The 19,065-nt window shown below is 57.5% G+C and overlaps 2 long non-coding RNA genes across 2 annotated transcripts; both read left to right on the top strand.

The window, feature by feature from the left end:
* Positions 1–13,243: 13,243 nt before the first annotated feature.
* LOC309859658 lies at positions 13,244–15,347 on the top strand. Its single transcript, XR_014308784.1, has 3 exons — positions 13,244–13,578; positions 13,881–14,066; positions 15,111–15,347. It is a non-coding gene; the product is annotated as an uncharacterized lncRNA (long non-coding RNA).
* A 4-nt stretch (positions 15,348–15,351) lies between these two features.
* On the top strand, positions 15,352–16,620 carry LOC309859663. The gene is made up of 2 exons (XR_014308789.1): positions 15,352–15,398; positions 16,287–16,620. It is a non-coding gene; the product is annotated as an uncharacterized lncRNA (long non-coding RNA).
* The last annotated feature ends 2,445 nt before the right edge of the window (positions 16,621–19,065 follow it).

Raw genomic sequence — 19,065 nt, 5'->3', positions numbered from 1 at the left:
AAAAAATAAAAAATACTTAAAAAAGAAAAGGAATTCCAGGAACTAGACATCAGAATGTCCCTCAGATACACAGGGGCAGCTGTTGTAGCGGGCAAGGGTCCTCCGCGGGGCTCCAAGTCCCCGTGTAGAAGGCACTGGTGGTATTGTTCACTCAACATTGGTCAAGCGACGGCGCTGGCGTGGCTCTGAGTCGCGAGGTGCCCTGGGCGGTGCTGACGCGGCAGGACCCCGTGGCCCCCGCGCTCTGCTCCTGCCCACACCACACACCTGCTGTCTCCCTGGTGGCATTCCTCTGTCACTGCCCTTCCCACACCTACACTCAGAGATGGTGATGCTTATCCCGTTTTCAGAAGCCCCCTGAGGCCGGGGGCTTGAAGCCACCCACACTGCTGGCTGGGGGACCCCGGGGCCCCGCACCGCCTCAGCTCTGGGGTCAAGTCCTTGCAGAGCTGGGCTCAGAGGCCGGTGGGCCCTCCGGGTTCCTTCTGCCTCTCCCTGGGTAGGAGGGAGGCTGGAAGGCGGGGAGGGTGCAGGCCCCAGAGGGAGCAGAGGCAGGGGTGGGGTGGGAGAGAAGGGGCTGAGCCGTGGGAGGAGGAGCCCAGAGCTCTAAGTTTCCATTTCCTGCCGCCTGGGGGAAGGCAGGTAGGGCGGGGAGGGGCGGGGCCGTGGGGGGAGGGGTGCTGGGGCCTCCTGCCCCAGACTCTAGGGGTGCCCTGGCACCTGGCCAGGCTGCGGGGAGGGGCCAGGCACAGGGTGGCCAGGAGCCCAGACTCCCTGATCTCAGCGCCTGGAGCCCGGGCACGCCCCGCCCCCATCTCAGTAGTGGAGTCCGCTCTTTGTTCTGGTCCGGTCCGCATCCCCCCAGGGAGGGGGTCTCTCTCTGGGGAGAAAATGGGCATGTCTGGCTCCTGTCCCTCTCCTGCCTTCCCTGCTGCTGGGCCTGCTGGCCTGGGAGGTGGAGGGATCCTGCCCCAGCTCTGGCCTCCACCCGCTGTGCGTCTCCGGGGTGGCCATGGCCCAGGCCACGCCAGGCAGGCCCTGCGCCTCCTCTCCCCGTCCTGACCATCTGCCACTTCGCCCTGCTCCTGCTCTCCCATGATTTCCAGGGTCCCCAGGGTGCTCAGCCACGGGCCCAGGTGGGATGGAAGAGATCTGGGACGTGGAAAGCACAGAGCCGGACGGAGATGGGGACAGAGCAGACCCAGGGACGACACGGCAGCTCTGGCCAGGGCTCAGGCCCGTGGACACCCCACCAGCCCCCCACAGCGGGCCCAGGACGGTCGTTCTGAGGGCCCACCTCCGCAGGCCCCAGCCATGAGGCTGTGCTCCAGCCTGTGGGGACGTCTCTTGTGTAAAGAGCCTGCCTGGTGTCCCCATGGGGGATCTTATCGAACACGCCGTTTCTCCTCACCTGGGGCCCCAGACTGTCACCTGGGAGTGTCTCTGGAGTCCCCTCAGCTGTGCCGTCGTGAGGAGGTGACGTGGGAAGACGGGGGTCTCTGAGGAAAACGCAGGAGACATGGATTCGGGCCCCCTCCTGCAGGGTCTCCGGGGACAGTCCCATCACTCGTGAGCACCTGCAGCAACTGCCCCTCTGGCCGCCCTTCCAGCCTGGCCAGTAGACAGCAGGTGTCCCTGTCACCGGGGCTGGAGGGGGCGCCGCATGGCTTCCCTAAGTCCTGCCCAGCCTCTCCAAAGAGCACCTTCCGCCACGCTCTTCCTATTTTTCTGGTTCGGATGTGCCATCTGTTCTCTGCCGGGAATTTGGCCAAACCTGTCTTTGCCTGACTCTCATTTGGGGAGGGACTCAGACTGGCACCCCTTCCATCCGCTCCCCGAGCAGAGGATAACCTGACCCCTTCTTCCAAGAGTTCTCTGGGGACCAGAGCAGAGTAGGACCCTGCGGAATGACATGCCGCCTCCCCCAGCTGGCCTGGGTTTCTGGCCCCGGACTGAAGCAGGAGGCGCAGGGCCTCGGCAGATGAGGGGACTAAGGCCAAAACAATTTGCATTCCCTCAACCTACCGCCCAGGGACTGACAAGTCCTCGGAACAGGCAGAGCGACCTTCCTCTAGGGGCTCAGCGGCCTCCATGCTGACACTTCGCGAAGGGCAACAAGCCATTCTGGCCCGACCCCCAGGATCCTGTAAGTCTATTTTAACATAAAAATTCCTTTGGAGACTTCCTGTATCTCTAAACCCCAAGATGCGTGGTGGCCATCATCGCCGCAAGCACACACGCACCGAGAGACATCCGAAAGGTCTCAGGACTGAGTTTTCATGGAACACTAGTGCATGACCTTCTCCTCGCTAGAGCTGTCCCCTCAGGGTCCTGGAAACCTTGTTCCCAAAATACCTGGGAGGCCCGCACTCTCCCTAACCCCTCCCAACTTGGAAATATATAGGGGCCCCTCCCCAGGACCCCAGTGCAGCTCTACCTGCCCCCGGTCCCGTCCCCATGCTTTAATAAAACCACCTTTTTGCACCAAAGACGCCTCAAGAATTCTCTCTGGACTGTTCTCTCCTAAACCCCAACAGTTCCTACATGATTTGGTGCACGGCATGGGGCGTCGGCCTTTCATCGGGCCTCTGAGCCTTGCTGCGAACGTGGGGCCGGCTTTCTTAGACCTCCATTCCCATTTCAGGGGCTTTGAAAGGAATATGATATCTTTTCGTTAATAATTTTTTTTAATTTTTTAAAAAGATTTTATTTATTTATTTGACAGACAGAGATCACAAGCAGGCAGAGAGGCAGGCAGAGAGAGGCGGGGAAGCAGGCTCCTGCTGAGCAGAGAGCCCGATGCGGGACTCGATCCCCGGACCCTGAGATCATGACCTGAGCCGAAGGCAGCGGCTTAACCCACTGAACCACCCAGGTGCCCAGTAAATTTTTTTTTAAAGATTTTATTTATTTATTTGACAGAGAATGGGAGCCCCCCCCCGCCCCCGTGAGAGCAGAGAGGAGGGTCAGCGCTTGACCCCGCCCACTCCGGATTCCCCCCAGGGTCCCAGGGAAAAACCAAGAGGGCAACAAACGGATTGGCTTTTAAGTGGGTGTTTTAATCTGCCTGACCGTCCTGCACCCGTCACGCAATCAGGTTTTTGTCCACGCACCTGTCTAACTACAGGTACTTGTTCACGTGGGAAGGGCGGCAGGCTCCTTCCCAGATGGTGTTTAAAAGAATCGGGTTCAAGAGGTCCGGGGGGGGGGGCACCCCCTAAAGCAGGCCGGCCAGGAGCCCCCAGGTCAAGCTCCTCATTTAGCTGTCCCACTGGCCGCAGAGCTGACACCCCCTTTCCCCCCGCCCGGACGTGGTTGAGACCCCCGAGGCCATTCCCTTCCTTCTGTGACATACGAGTTGTAAGTCTTCCGCACAGGAAGACTTTAGATGGGGCACGGGGTAAGCTGAGGAAAGCTTAGAATACCAGGACGGGGTCCTTCCCATTTTAAAGGTAGTTTCCCCCCTGGGACAGAGGGTCCTTGTCTCTGCCGACCTTTCTTCTGGTCGTGTTCCATCAATGCTCCATCATTGTTCATCAGTGTCCCAGCAAGGCTTGCCCAAGGTCGGATAAGCTCTTGATCTCTGTTGCAACTTATTAGCAAAAAAAATGACATAAGGGCCCTGGGTGGCTCAGTGGATTAAGCCTCTGTCTTCAGCTCCGGTCATGATCCCAGGGTCCTGGGATCGAGTCCTGCTTCAGGCTCTCTGCTCCAGGGGAGCCTGCTTCCTCCTCTCTCTCTGCCTGCCTGTCTGCCTACTTGTGATCTGTCAAATAAATAAAATCTTTTTTAAAAAGATGACTTAAAATCATGGTTAATTTTGTCTGTCTCAAGGTTTTCATGGGTAACTAAGAGGGATTTCAAAGTCTGTCATAACCTGAAACTTAACATTTTGCTCAATGATAAATTAGGATTGAAATCATTGGACACCTAGGTCGTTTCCAAATAGGAGAGAGTGCCACTGAACACAGCTTTGCACTTTTGACTTCTTATTGCTAAGAAACTAAGGATATTTGGGTCTGTTGGAAAACGTGCTTTGTGCTTAATAGAGTCATAAAACTGCCATCTGCAGAACTCTGGAGTGACAGTTCACAACTGGTTACTGCTTAGTTCTCCGGAGACTAAGAGTTAAAATCCTGCTACATGTAATTAAAACCGGTGGGAATAAGGGAAGAAACTCAGTATGTGTAAGAAAGATCTGAGGAAAGGGAACACATTTTTGTCAAAGGGAAGTTGTGAGAGGTTTGCGAAGGGAAGTCTTCGGAAAGGAATTTCACGTGTGGTCAGGACGGACCAAGGTTGAAATGAGCAGATTTGAAAATACACTAGTGTGAGACTGAAATTCTGTTTTCTCTCTGTTCAAAAGACACAGTTTTCTGTGTCTGTTGGTCTGCTCTTGGGAAAAAAATATAAACAAAGCTGTTTGCTCTTTCCTTGCCCCAAAATCCGGCCTCTACGGTTTGTGTTTATCAGGTTTTTAATGATCCATAATCCTGCTTAGGCATGTGCTTTAACTTCCTAAGGTTTTACCAAACTTCCCTGAGATTTCAAATTGTAAACAACGTCTCTTTGACTAATAAGGCTTGTTTACACGGTGTGTTGTGTTCTGGTGCAAGGTCGTCATTGAACCGTCGGCACCATGGCTGGTGTCTAACATTTGCTCTTCCAGACCTTTCTCTTGCGATATTGTAATTTACAGAAACATGGTAAAGTAGGCATTTGTGAACACAATGAAGCATTTAACTTTTCTCTCTGATTGAACCTCCTGAAGCTCAAAAGGTCTCAGTAAGTGTCCTTTCTTCTCGGGCAATCATAGTATCTGCATGAGCTCTGTAAGGGTCTGTTCTCCTCGTAACAGGGCATCATTGGAAACACTGATGATTTTACCATGGCTTTCAGATGTCACGTTTGAGAGAGACGTGCACAGACTCAGATGTGACCAGACAGCTTTAAGGAGCTAAGGTTGACTTTATGAAACCTGGAGCCATAAAGCCCCTTGGGACTGTTGGCCTGACCCCTTGCTTACGGAGTGCCCAGCAGCCTCACCAGGTGAGTCAAGAATGTCACTTCCCGGCAGGTGCAGGACCCTCGGGCTGTCCTAGGGACCTGGTGGAGAGGAATCCGCCGCATCTACAGGTATGACGGGCATGTCTGACGGCAAGTATGTGGCTTGGCTCCCAGCCTGGAGAGGCTACTGAAAGTTCAACCTAGAGATTCCTTATAAAGTTCCAGCAAAGCAGATTCTAAAAGATCTGTAGGATCACTCACTGTTCTTGCTGAGCTTATGGAAATGATAAGGCCAGGTGTGTTAAAATTGAACTTATTTTACAAACAATGTAGTCTTAACTTGGCTACCTCTGGAAATAACAGCGATTTTAGTGAGAAAATTTGCGTTTCGATAACACACCTTTGCAGATGTTAAATCGTAGTTCTGATTGTCTTTGAGTGTTTGCTCTTTGCCTGAGTGAGCCAGCTTGAGAACCTTCAGAGAAATTAGCCCAAGAGCTCATGTGTGGACAATCTTACTTGTTACTCTGTGGGGACAATAAGGAGACCCCGTGGGCACAGGATTGTTTGGACAGCTGGAACATGGGATCGGTTCCCCAACAGTGTATAGGTCAGCGATCACCGCGACCAGTTCTGTGTAGCTGGGATGACAAAATTGCTCCTTAGAAGCACAGCGCACCCCACACCACGGGGCTACCCATGGGCTTCTGCAGATGGTGGACGGCTCCACGTTCCTTAGGATTGCATTGGGTGATGCACTGGGGGCTGCCCTTATCCCAAGGCAAGTCTTACCCCACTTGCCAGTGATTCCTGCTAACTAGGGTTGTGTGAAGGCCCAACCTCCTACAATGAAGGCTTCTTGATGCCACATTTATCCTAGAAGTTACCGCTGTTGACGTAAACTCACAAGAGGAGGCTTCAGGCAATCATGCAGCCGCCACCTGGAACTAAGCGGGAACGCAGTCACCCACAAATGCGGAAGGCGGCCTTGCAGAACCAAAGGGCCCTTGAAACCCCAACTGCAGTCCAAGGAGGCCCAGAAGCAGGTGACCAGCTCCACGCGGACCTGAAGTGGCTCTAACCTGTGGCTGCGCCTTCCCCCAGGCTGGATAGGCCGCTGGACCGTGGGTGTTGCCGGGATGCGCGGACCCCCTGATAAAGCCATGACAAGCACAGCCAACCTTCCGAACCGAAAACGAGGGTACACGTGCCAGGCTTCAGGGGTCCGACCACCTAGCACCCATCTTTGCTCCTTCTTTGGGCCTGGGGGATGTTGTTTGGCACACGGAAGCTCCTAATAAGGACATGGCCCAAGCCCTAAATGACACCCCAAATCACATTTCTCTACGAAATACTGAAATAGCACAAATGCGTGAACCAGCTTTACAAAACAGAAAGGCGTGAGATGCTTTACTGCCACACCCGGTGAACGCGCGCTTCACAGAAACAAAGTGCGACGCCCGCGTTCCAGATGCCACGATCCTCCGCCTGCGTCTCTAACCGACAGGAGCGCTCGGTGGGCGTCCTGGGAGACCCTGTCTCTCCTTCAATGACTGGTTAAACTCCCGGACTGGACAGGATTTTTGTCAACTTTCCAAGGACTCTGGGGGCACCCGGGTGGCTGGGTCGGCTGAGCGTCCGCCTCTGGCCCCGTCAGGGTCCCGGGATGGAGTCCCCGGCGCTCCCGGCTCAGCGGGGAGCCTGCTTCTCCCCCGACCCCCCGCTGCTTGTGCTGCCGCTCGCTCGTGCTCTCTCCCAAGTAGATAAATAAAATCTTTAAAAAAAAAAAAAAAAAAAAAAGACTCTTATTTGGGTTCTTTTTCTTTCTGTTCCTCTAACCACGTCCGTGTCTTTCCCCACGTCTCTCCGCCCGGTGCGAGACGCTTTCTCCGCCGCCGCGCCCCGCCGAGGGTGCTTCCCGCTCGGGGGGTCCGCGCGTGCGGCCTGTCCTGACTCAGCGCCTCTGCCCCTCGCTGCTGCTCTCGCTGCCAACGCCCCAGGGACAGCGTGGAGCCCAGCTCGGCCATCTCTCCGCCCCCAGTCGGCAGGGAGACCTCTCGGAAGATGAGACCTTCCATCAACAACTTACAGGCTGAAGGGTCAGAGGGTTCGGGGTGGGGGGGGGGTGACGTGGGAACCAAAAGCAGAAGAAAAATTAAATGTCCTTTCTCCCTACAGCCCACTGACAAGTCCTCGGAACAGGCAGAGCGACCTTCCTCTAGGGGCTCAGCGGCCTCGAGGCTGACACTTCGCGAAGGGCAACAAGCCATCCTGGCCCGACCCCCAGGATCCTGTAAGTCTATTTTAACATAAAAATTCCTTTGGAGACTTCCTTTATGTATCCCAAGTACATGGTGGCCATCATCGCCGCAAGCATATATGCACCGAGAGACATCCGAAAGGTCTCAGGACTGAGTTTTCATGGAACACTAGTGCATGACCTTCTCCTCGCTAGAGCTGTCCCCTCAGGGTCCTGGAAACCTTGTTCCCAAAATACCTGGGAGGCCCGCACTCTCCCTAACCCCTCCCAACTTGGAAATATATAGGGGCCCCTCCCCAGGACCCCAGTGCAGCTCTACCTGCCCCGGTCCCGTCCCCATGCTTTAATAAAACTACCTTTTTGCACCAAAGACGACTCAAGAATTCTCTCTTGGCCATGGGCTTCGAAAGCAAACATCATTCATTCATTAGTAGGCTGGGTCACAAACTAGGTACCAGCTCCTCCTCCCTGGCACCGTGTGTAAGTTCTGCACTAACTGCAAGAGGAGACTGCGCTTGGAGTCTCCCTGCGTCCTTACCTACTGCAAGTGACAGACCCTTTGCTCAAACCAAGAGACTTGGGCCCACGCACCCCCCCCAAGGGGAAGACCCCTTGTCCTCAGGGACAGGAGGGGTGTTCACGCCCAAGTAGGAGTCTGCAGAACTGTCGGAGGCAGGCCCCTGGCCAGGGCGGCCTCCGCCATTAAAAGATGGCGCCTGGCTCGTTGCGAGGTGAGGATTGCCTCGTGAGACTCAGCGGAACGCCCAAAGAGGAGGTAAACAGCAGTGGTTGTTAGCGAAGTTGTTGGTTTAGGTGCACAGCCTGATTCGCTCCCTCCTGTACCCTGCTCGCTGATGGGTCATGTAAGCGTATGTCAGTGTGTAGACTTGCGGAAACAGAGAGAGAGGAGATGCATCCGAACCAGGCTTCTTGTCGTCCTTGCGGGCCGAGGGCGATACACAACCCCCTGGAGACCCAGGCCCTTCCTTGCTTTGGACAGAGGGTCCTGAGTTCACCAACATCAAGGCACCCCCTTCATGCTCGTGCTTTGGGGAGCCCCTCAGTAGATCACAACGAACACCGTTCTTTGAGAACAGTGTCTCTCTGCCCTCCTGGCACCAGGAACCCAGGGCAGGAACAGGAGGAAGCCACCATCCTCAAGATCCTTCCTGGGGATGCTGGTGGCTCCGTGGGTGGAGCATCGGACGCAGTCTCTGCTCTGGTCCTGAGCTCCGGGTTGTGGGATCGAGCCTCGAGTCGGGCTCCACGCTGACTGGGGGTCTGCTTCGGGCTCCGTCTCCCTCTCCCCCTGCTTTTACTGCCTACTCTCTCTCTCAAAAACGAAACAAACCCCGCAACACCCACTCTGAGAGGGGCTGGGCAGGGGTGAGATCGAGCAGTCGCCGCGCTCTCCCACGGGGTTCAAATGCCTTTTTTGTAATGAGACTTTTGCTTGGTTCCTGGAGAACGTTGTCCCTCCACGTGCGCACCCGCCCACTCTCCTGCCCCTACCCCCGGCTCGCGGGACTTACACCCTCCTGCTGGGTCTCATGCACGCGCCGGCTCTGAGCTGGTCTCTCCGAGTCGTGTTCCCGCAGGTTCCCTGGGCTGCCCGCGCCCGCCTCTGCCTCCTCGTGCACTGTCTTCCGCACTTGCGGTCACCGAGGGAGCTCTGGTCACTGCGGGAGCTCCTCAGAGAGCTGCCACAGCACCCTCGTATGTGGCCCCCACACGGCTGTGGATGTGTCTAGGAAGGTGTTTGTAGGGAAGATGAACATTCCAGTGGGTGAAACACAAGTACAGCAGGCTGCCCTCCGTCGCGTGGGTGGACCTCGTCCAGTCAGTTGCGGATCTGGATGGCACCCCAACGGACACCCCCGCCCCCCACCCCGCAAGAAAGGGGCAGTTCAGCATTGAACAGCCTCTGGCCTTAACGTGCGATGTTGGCTCTTCCCGGCCTCTGCTCGGCCAGACCCCGCTGATGACTCTGAACTTGCGGCTCCCATAACCGTATAAGCCGGCTCAGTCCACGAGATCTAGTCCTGTACAGAAACGTTCTCTTATTCTGTTTCTCTCGAGAATCCTGACCATCACCCAGAATGTCCTTTTGATTTGCTCTCGGGAGCCCCGTTCTGTCAGAACGCCCCGTCTTTGAATCACCTGTTTGTCTTTTCCTCTGTTTTATGGGTCACAGCATCGTTGCTCTTCTAAAATTCTCTTGTGCTAACTCCCTTCTGTGGACCATCTGCTGGTCTGTGCGTGTGGCTTTCCCCTATTGTGACTGGTCATGGTCCCCTGCCTCTGGAGATCCTCGGAGGCTTTACTGTGCGCTGGGCATTGTAGAAGTAAGAACCACAGAGGCTGCACTCACACACCCCCCGGACAGGGGCCCCACACCCTCCTTAGCCGGATCAGCAGGTAACAAGTACCAAGCACCTACAGCTTTGTGGGGTCTGGCCTGCAGGTTGAGAAAGGCGCATGGAAACTCCCGTACGTCCCTTTCCCCTGCCCCAGCCTCTGGCTGAGACTGGCCTGCGTCCTTGGCCCTGGAGCATGTGGGACAGGCCGTTCTGCTCACTCACTGGGTCCTTAGGCTCTGCCTGTAAGCCTCCCGCGTTCGGAAGCAGCTTCCCAGTCTGACAGCTCTCTTGGGAGCAAGTTCAGACATGCATCGGAGGCCCGCCTCTTCCTCTGCGGGGATTTGCTGCCTAGGGAGACTGTGGGAAGGGTCACCTTCCTGGCAGCGGTCCCTTCCAGGGCGTGTCTCCCGCATCCACAGCTCTGCGTGCATTCTGGGCGGGAGAAGGCATTGGCAGCTTTGCAAATGTCAACCTGGTGGTAAGATCATCACTGGTTCCCCTTGCCCAGAGCCAAGTCTGTGTGGGTGGCACCCACCCCTTGGTGCCTGGAGGTGCCACATGGCCATGGGAAGGAAAGGCCACTGCACCAGCCCACCTGGGAAGGATTCTGACCTCTGACCCTGGTCACTCAGCGCTTGCCCCCGTCACAACTCTCCAGCATATTTTAAACACTGCGATGGTGATCTGTCTGGCTTTCTCTCCCCGGTCCGGCGAAGTACTTGACCGCACGGTCCATGTCATCCTCCCACACCCTCTCCTCGTGGGAGCCTCGGATGGCTGCGGAATCGCATGCCCACTCTGCATCCCGGTCCGTCGGACAGTTTCCCAAGTTTGCTGTTTTTACTACTTATTCTCCAGGATTCCCGGGTACAGTATCATATCATCTACAAACAGCAGGATTTACTTTTTTCCATTCGTTTTTTTTTTAATTTATTTATTTGAGAGGCAGAGAGAGAGTACGGTTTTGAGGGGGGCATGAAACAGAGGCAGAAGGAGAGAGAGAATCTCAGGCAGGCTCCACGTCCAGCACGGGGCCGGACACAGGCTGGATCTCATGACCCCAGGAAGACCTGTGCCCAAATCAAGAGCCCCAGCCTGAACCACAGGAGCCCCCAGGTGCCCCTTCTTCCCGTTCTAATGCCTGCACTGCGCACCCCTGCTGAGCACTTCCTGTTCACATGCGCAACGAGATGGGGACACTTCTGCTATCCTTATAATGTAAGATGATGACTTCAGGAGATTGGGTTTTTCTTGAATGTTTTTAATCAAGAAAGGTTATTCAACTTATCAGAGGTATTTGCCAAGTCTGTAGATTTGCCCCTATATTTATTTTCATTTCTATTAATAGGAGGAACTACGTTGACAAGTTCCCTAGTATTTTTTTTTAAGATTTTATTTATTTATTTGACAGACAGAAATCACAAGTAGGCAGAGAGAGAGAGGAGGAAGCAGGCTTCCCGCTTAGCAGAGAGCCCGATGTGGGGCTCGATCCCAGGACCCTGGGATCATGACCTGAGCCGAAGGCAGAGGATTTAACCCACTGAGCCACCCAGGCGCCCCCCCTCGTATTTTTTTTTTTAAGATTTTATTTATTTGACAGATCACAAGTAGGCAGAGAGGCAGACAGAGAGAGAGGGGGAAGCAGGCTCCCCGCTGAGCAGAGGGCCTGATGCGGGCCTCGATCCCAGGACCCTGAGATCATGACCTGAGCCGAAGGCAGAGGCTTAACCCACTGAGCCACCCAGGTGCCTGTTAGGGTCCGTGATCAAAGGAACGAGACCGATACAAAGCGAAGGTCAAACAAAACTTTATTTCGCGCCAAGCATCAAGAATCAAACTGACCGGTCAGGGCTATCTCTTACGAAAAGGCGAGGACGATGATCCCGACAAGGTCACTCCCAGGAAGGCCGCTCCGGACGAGGCTGCTCTAGATGAGGCCGCTCCGCAGATGAGGCCGCTCCACGATCGGAGCCGCTCCCAAGAAGAGGCCGCTGCTCCATGAGGTCGCTCCCCAGACAGGGCCGCTCCCAAGAAGAGGCCATTCTGGACAAGACCGCTTCCCGGACGAGGCCGCTCCCGACGACGAAGAGGCAACAAGGACAGCGACGATGACACGGAGGACAACCCGGATGACACAGACTCTGCTCCCCATGATGCCGCTCTGACAAGGCTGCCACCCAGAGGAAGCCACCGCTGCGGACAAGGCCGCTCGTGGCTCGGGGTGGCAAGGCATTTTGCGGCAAGGCTGCTGGCGGCTAGGGGCTGTTGGCATCTCTGGGCCACTGGCGTCTCGGGACCGCTGGCATCCAGGGGCTGCAGGTGTCAGGACCGCTGACTGCTGGGCCGCTGGACCGCTGGTGTCTCGGCACCACTGACGTCTAGGGGCTGCAGGCGTGGGGACCGCTGAGCACTGGACTGCTGGACCACTGGTATCTCGGGACCGCTGACCGCTGGGCCGCTGGACCACTGGAGTCTCAGGGCCGCAGGCGTCGAGGGACTGCTGACAGCTGGACCGCAGGTGTCTGGGCAGCTCGGGGCTGCTGGAAGCTGCACGTGGCTGAAGGCTGCAGGTGGCTCGGGGCCACGGGAGGCGGGGCCTCAGGCGGCTTGAAGCTGCAGGCGGCTGGAGGCTGCAGGCGGCGGCTCTTGGGGCCGCCGGAGCCTGGAGGCTGGAGGCTGCCGGCAGGACCGCCAGAGGCACGACCGCTCGCGGCGGCGGTTATAGCTCTTACAAGAGCTGTTATAGCTCCTCCACTCCGCCGACTCTTCTGCTCCAGTGGCAGCTCTCCTCCTTCCCTGCTAGCCTCGCAGCAACCTTTATGCGGTTGGTTGGGTCCCGCCCCTATACAGGTGGCCAATCGGCCCTCAATCCACCCTAGTGGATATCCACATGCTGCACCGACTGGACATCCCCACCTGGCCTGCCCCCCCCCCCTACATCGGGGTCCACAAGCAAGTTCCTCTGGGAGGGGCAGGCCCTTACAGGGCCCCTCAGGCGCCCCTTTCTTTGTCCAATTTTTTGTGTTACCACGTCTTCTTCTTTTCAATGAAACCGAAATTTGGGCTTTAAAATCTTCTACAGCACTTGGAGGAGCCCCTGACAGCGCAGGGAAATACTCGCTTCGATCCTTACTTGTCATCACTTCTGCCCCCGCGGCCGACAAGGCGGCATCAAGCCGCGTTTTTCTTACAGGTGTTTGGGGGGGGCGGGTCCTAGGACTATTTCTGGGTCCTCGACGCCGCTGTGCCCACTGAGCTGCGGTTCCTCTGGGGCCCAGGCCGCGTCCGGGACCCGCGTCGCCCCCGGCTGCCCGACCCCCACCCCCCGCTGCCCTCCGCCACCCCCACCCCCACCCCCATCCTGTGCCGCTCCCCGCCCCCGCCCCCGCCCGCCCCCGCGCGGCCGCCTCCCTCCCCTCCCCCTCCCCGCAGGCGGGGCTCCGAGCGGCCCGTCGCCTCCTGCCCTTCCTCCCCCGTCCGTCGTCCCGTCCGTCGCCCGCTCGAGCCCTCGGTCCGGCCGTCGCTCCGCGCGTGGCTCGCCGGCGGCCGCGGACCGGTCCGGCCGCCGCTGGTTCCCCCGCACGTTCCGGCGCGGGCCCGGGGGGCGTCTGCGAGCGGCGCCGCCCTCTGCCGGCGGCGCGGGGAAGTGCGGGCTGTCGCCGCGCTCGCGCCTCGCTCGGTGGCGGGTCCGCGGTCGCTCGGGGGCAGGGGCCCCGCCCCGGGGCGTCCGGTACTTTCCCGTCTGACTCCCCCCTTCCCGTTTGCCACCAGCCCGCAGGGGTCCGCTCCCCGGGAAGGGCCGCATGTGACGGCCCCGCGCCCCGGTCGCCTGTGGCTGGTCCCCCCGCCACCAGCTCTAAGTCCAGACCCTCCCCTTCTGGGGCCGGCTTCTGTCTGGTTCATCCGCCTCGGACTCTGCCTTCCTCCCCCCTTCCTCCCCGCTGCCCCCAGGTGCCCAGGTCCTCCGCCCGGGGACATCCCGGCGTCTCCATCTCCCCGGTGCTGAGGTCACGGCAGAGGTCGGGTCTGTTGCCTCTCCGTTGACCTGCGCTCCTGCTCTTGCTAGAAAGGAGCTAGAAGTGCCCTGGGAAACCCAGAATTCGGGGGGGGGGGGGGTGTAAGAGTCTAAATTTCTTGGTGGCACGGACAAGACACTGGGTTCTGGGTTCTGGTTCCGCAGCCGGTGACCTTTGTAAGTTCGTGCGTGAATTCCGATAGCGCCTCATCTTGCACTTTCCGAATTCAATCCGCAGGGCGTCCGGATGGTGGCGGCTGATTTCCCACCTTAAATAGAAGCGGTGACAGCACCAGAAGCAGGGGTGATGCAGTTCTAGGAGCCCCTTGTCCCATCAGAGGACCCTCGCAGGCCTGGCTCGCTGAGAGCGCTCATACATTCTGTTGGATTTAATCAAATGATTTTCTGCACATATGGGAATATAGTATGTTTTCCCTTTGTGGGGGGCCTTGGTGATTTTCTGACATTAGAGTACATTTTCATTAATTTTTATGGGAGATTGCCCTGGAATTTTCATTTCTTCTAATACCTTGTGCATTTTTTTCAAAATCTAGTTAACGCTAGCATCTGAAAATTAATTAGGGAGTGTTCATTTCTTCCTTTCCTCTGAAAGAGGTTTTGGAAGATTGAGGCTATCTTTTCTTTGAATGTGTGGAAGAATTAACCAGTGAGAGTTTGTAAATCGGGCTTTCTTTTTATCTTAATAAATTTTCTTTTAATTTTTATTTATTTGTTAATTTTAAATGAGTCTTTTGAAGTCTTTTGAAATTCACAAACTTTATGGGCACGATCTCATGAGCTTTGTCAAGTCCATGCAGTCCTGTAACCACCTCCACAGTCAGAACACGGAACCTGTCCTCACGCCCCAAGAGGTCCCTGGAGATGGGGTTTTGGAATAAGGTGAGGTTCGGTGGGGTGGGGTCCGGAGCCCACAGAGTAAGACTCGTCGAACGCGGGCATCAGGTCTGCGCTGCCCTCCGCTTCCATTCCTCTGGGATAAAGGGCCAGAGCAGCACCTGCGGGGTCACACGCTAAGACTAGGTTTCACTTTCTAAGAAACTGCCAACCATTTTTCCAAACAGCTGCTCTGGCCTGTGTGGCTGTCCAGCTCCCTCCTTAGACGCTGGTGATGACGGCTGCCTGTGTGTGACCCTGGTCCTTCTGTCCCCCGCACACGGGTACCGCAGCATCTCCTTGTGGTTTTCGTGTGCATTTTCCTAAGGGCTGAAGACACCCAGCTTCTTGTCCTGAGCTCTTTGCCCTTGAACTTCTTCTCTGGTGAAGTGTGGATTCAGATCTTCTGCCCATTTATTGTATTTAATCTTATTATTTAATCGTATGCACTATTTTAATATACACAAATATTTACTTCTGGCTTTGGATTTCAATTTTATTTCCTTAAAGTGTCTTTTGGAAAGCAGAAGTTTTTAATTCTGATGAAGTATAACTTATGTTTTTCCTGTTACAGATCATGCTGTTTGTGTCCTAAGAAACCCGTATCTCACCAAAGTCATACAAATGCTCTCCTGGGCTTGTTTCTAGAAGTGTAAGCGCTTGTGTCTACGTGTTAGACCCGCCCCACAGAAAAATGACACCCAGGGTATGAGGAACCATGTGTATGGTTAGAGATACAGGTTACTTTTGTCGTATGAAAGTCTAATGATCCCAGCACCACTTACAATCCTGTCCCCACTGAATCACCTTGATGACTGAGGCGGCAATGGGCCAAGGCCACAAGGACCCAAGGACCCGCAGGGTAAGATGTGACTGTGAGTCCCAGCTGTCTCCAAGCCAGGAGGACATGCCTCAGAGCACAGACGGTGGGTGTCAGACTTTGGTCTGGAAGTTTTACCTGGTGCAGCCCCAGCCCAGCACAGCCGCAGGCGGCCCCGGAAGCCCCTAGGGAGGCTTGCTGGGCCGGGGCAGCGCCTCAGTGGTCGGGCAGGTGTAAGAAACACAATCCCGGGGCGCCTGGGGGGCTCAGCCATTAAGCCTCTGCCTTCGGCTCAGGTCACGGTCCCAGGGTCCTGGGATTAAGCCCCGCATCCGGCTCCTACTCTCGCCGTCTCTCTCTGTGTCAGATAAATAAATAAAATCTTTAAAAAGAAAGAAAGAAAGACCCACAACCCCATGTGGCACCCAGGTCCCCCTGGGGACAGTCTGTGATGTCAGGACCTCCGTGAGGATGACAGTCCCCCACGCGGCCTTCTGTGCTGGGGTCTCCCGTCACGCTCGGTGGGTTCCGGGCAGCCCTGGGTCTCTGGGGTACTTCGGGGCGGTCAGCTGTCAACAGTTGTTTGTCGTGACATCAGGTCCCCCCTACAGGGCTGGCAGCGTCGGGAGGGTTTCTGTGCACAATGGCCAGGCGCTGAGGCTCCCTGTGCCATGCCGGCTGTGACCCAAGGATCACACGACCCACTCACGGTCACTTAATGCAGCACCCAGAAGATTCTATCTTCGTTTTTGCTTTATTTTGTTTTGTTTAGGGGGCGGAGAAAGCTTCCTGAAGAACTGAGGTGGCGAACCTCCCCCTTGGCCCACACTTCCCCAGTCCCAGGGGCTCTGTGTTGGCTTGTGTCATCTCGGTGTCCCGTTGGGTAATCAGAACTTCACACTAAAAAAATAATTCCCCATTTTCACCTAGAACGTGCGCCCGGCAGGGTTGGAAAGGAGGAGCACGGAAGCGTTATTACGGAAAGATGCTCGAGCTGTTTAGCACGAGGTCCCGAAATGGTTCATAGTTTACAATGGGTCTCCCGGGGCGCCTGGGCGGCTCAGTGGGTCAGAGTCTGTGCCTTTGCCTCAGGTCATGATCCCGGGGTCCTGGGATGGAGCCCCACATCGGGCTCTCTGCTCAGCAGGGAGCCTGCTTCCTCCTCTCTCTCTGCCTGCCTCTCTGCCTACTTGTGATCTCTCTCTGTCAGATAAGTAAACAAAATCTTTTAAAAAAGATAAAAATAAAATGGGTCTCCCAAAGGGCTTGGTGGCTGGTCCATTGGTCTTCAGACAGCGCGAAGCCCTCAAGGGCCCCGCGTCCCCACGGTGGCGTCAGGCGCTGGAACGCAGCGCGCAGGGCTGAGCGCAGGCCTGATAGGAAGCCCCTGGTGGGGACCTGGTGCCCTGACCCCAGACCGCTGTTTCGGACCTGCCGTCCCGCTGGGTTCTTGTCCCTTCCTGCCAGCTGCCTCAGCCTGCCCCGTCCTCACCCACTAGCATGCGCAGTCACCGCTGTGGCCTGGGGGAGACACAGGCCCTGGCGAAGCACCCCCCCCGCCCCCCGCCTGCCCTCGGACCGGGCCTCTCGCCCAGCTCGGCTGCGCCCCACGGCAGGGACTGGAGCCTGAGCAGGAGCCAAGCGCAGTCACGGAGGCTGTGAGAGCACCGGGCTGAACCCGGAGAGAGCGTCAGGGCAGCCGGGAGCCAGCGGACCCTCTGGACGGGGAAGAAGCCGCGTGGGAGGCACCTGGAGTCGCGCTGCCCCTCAGCTCAGATCCCTCCCTGGGCAGAGTCTGGCCTTGGCAGGGTCTGGGGGGCCCACCCTGGGGGGACGCAGTCCAGGCAGAGGCCCAGCCTCAGACCGTGTCAGAATTTCCGTGGGCTGTCCTCTGCGGGCGAAGGAGGGGACAGGCGGGGCTCCTGTGTGCTCTGGGGAGGAGGGCACTTTCTCTGTGGTCAGTCGACAACGAGGGCTGCAGAGGGCCCCTCCAGTGGGCACATGGGGTCACAAGAGGGTCACAAAACACTTCTTGGGAGACCCGATTTTTATCCAAATGCTCGTCCCCACAGGGCTTTGTTGTGTGCACCAGTCTGGACCTGCCCAGTGGCCCACTCACAGCCCATGAGTCTGGCAGCCTTGTGGACCCCAAGGGTAGCCCCCCCTGCAGAATCCTTGGGGGAGGGGAGCTTGGGGCAGAGCCTGGCAGGTGTACGTGACCACACGCCAACAGCAGAGGCACATTCTGCGGGGCAGAGCCGTCCCCTGTGCCTGGGGCCAGCACAGTTCTCTCTCCCTCCCGCTGAACCTGAGCCTCAGGGACAGGACCTCCTGTCCCTCCTGGTGACCCAGGGACGTGGGCCTCTCTCCAGCTCTTGATTTCTGAAAGCCAAGACATCGGGGCCATGCGACCCTCTCCCGCCCCTCCCCCCACATGGCTCCCTGCCTCCCTGTGGGGAAGCAAGGTGACCAGTAACTGGGGTCCCACAAAGGGTCCCGCTGACCTCGAGCTGGCCGTCTGGCTCTTCCCTGACTCCTCGGAGCCTTCTCCCCTTGTGTCCCCCAGCCACCGTGCCTTCCCAGAAACTCCTTCCTGGAGGCCAGGAGGACAGCCGGACATGCAGCAATCCTGTCCACTGTGCCCTCGGCTGTCCCTCAGCCAGCAACGAAGCGGTGGCCGTGCTTGACACAGCCACTCCATCCCTGCTCGTGGGGGCTGACAACTGTGTGACCCAGGCACGTCCCTCTCTGTTGTGGTCAGGACACCAGGCATTCAGCCCCGCTCTGGGGAACTCACCTCAGTCCTCCCTAGGGAGACCAGCCTGCCCCCCACGCCCCTGCCCAGGCTCCTTTCTCACCCCTGCCTGCCACACCCCCTTTTTTCCCATCTTTGTGGCTTTGTGGATCTCACAGTCCCAAATTCACCATCAACTCAATCACAGCATGAATGGACAAATGGACAAAAATATAGTATAATGAATGGACACCCGCCCACCCTGCAGACTTCTTCCATCGCCTGTAGACCCCCCTCCAAGCCGGAGAGCTTCAGTGGCCGGAGAGGGCAGGACCTGAGGCTCCCTGGGGCCAGGTGGAGTCCCCAGGACTTGCGTCCCACAAGGAGGGAGGAGGGAGGAGGGCAGTGCTGGTGGGTCCACGGAGTGGCGGGAGGGCAGATGACCCCGGCAGCCTCATTCGGGACCATCATATTCTCTGCCTGTAGCCGGTACAGAAAAGCTGGCCCATGGTGGGGAGGGGGAGAGGGGGAGGAGGGGCTGTGTGTCTGTGGCGGCGCGGAGGCTCCAGGAACCCAGGGGCCACGGGGCTGGGGTGGGAGCAGCAGTCACTGTGGGGGCTGGGCTGGCCCTTCCCCAGCACCTACCACCTCGGGGCCGCCCCTCCGGCCTTTCCACCCCCTCGACTCCTGCTGGACTCTGGCGGGCAGGGAGCTGGGCTTGCGCTGTCCGGGAAGACCCTGACCCAGGACCCACACCAGGCCCTGCTGCACACGGCTCTGAGGATGCCCTTCAGGGAATAAGGCCGCAAGGAGAAGAGGAAGAAAACCCGTGGGAAAGACTTGACTGACAGGCCAGGGTGTGAAGAGGGGGACAACCTGACCACCCGCACAGGTCCCTGGGCAGGGGGAGCTGCGCCGTTGGGGAAGCCTGGGGAGACGGGGCGGGCGGGGCCTCAGAGGAGAGGGCAGCCTCCC

Source organism: Mustela nivalis, assembly GCF_964662115.1.
Source record: "Mustela nivalis genome assembly, chromosome: 2".
Lineage (NCBI taxonomy): Eukaryota > Metazoa > Chordata > Mammalia > Carnivora > Mustelidae > Mustela > Mustela nivalis.
Note: the sequence above shows the minus strand (reverse complement) of the source record. Positions and strands in the feature narration are given on the sequence as shown.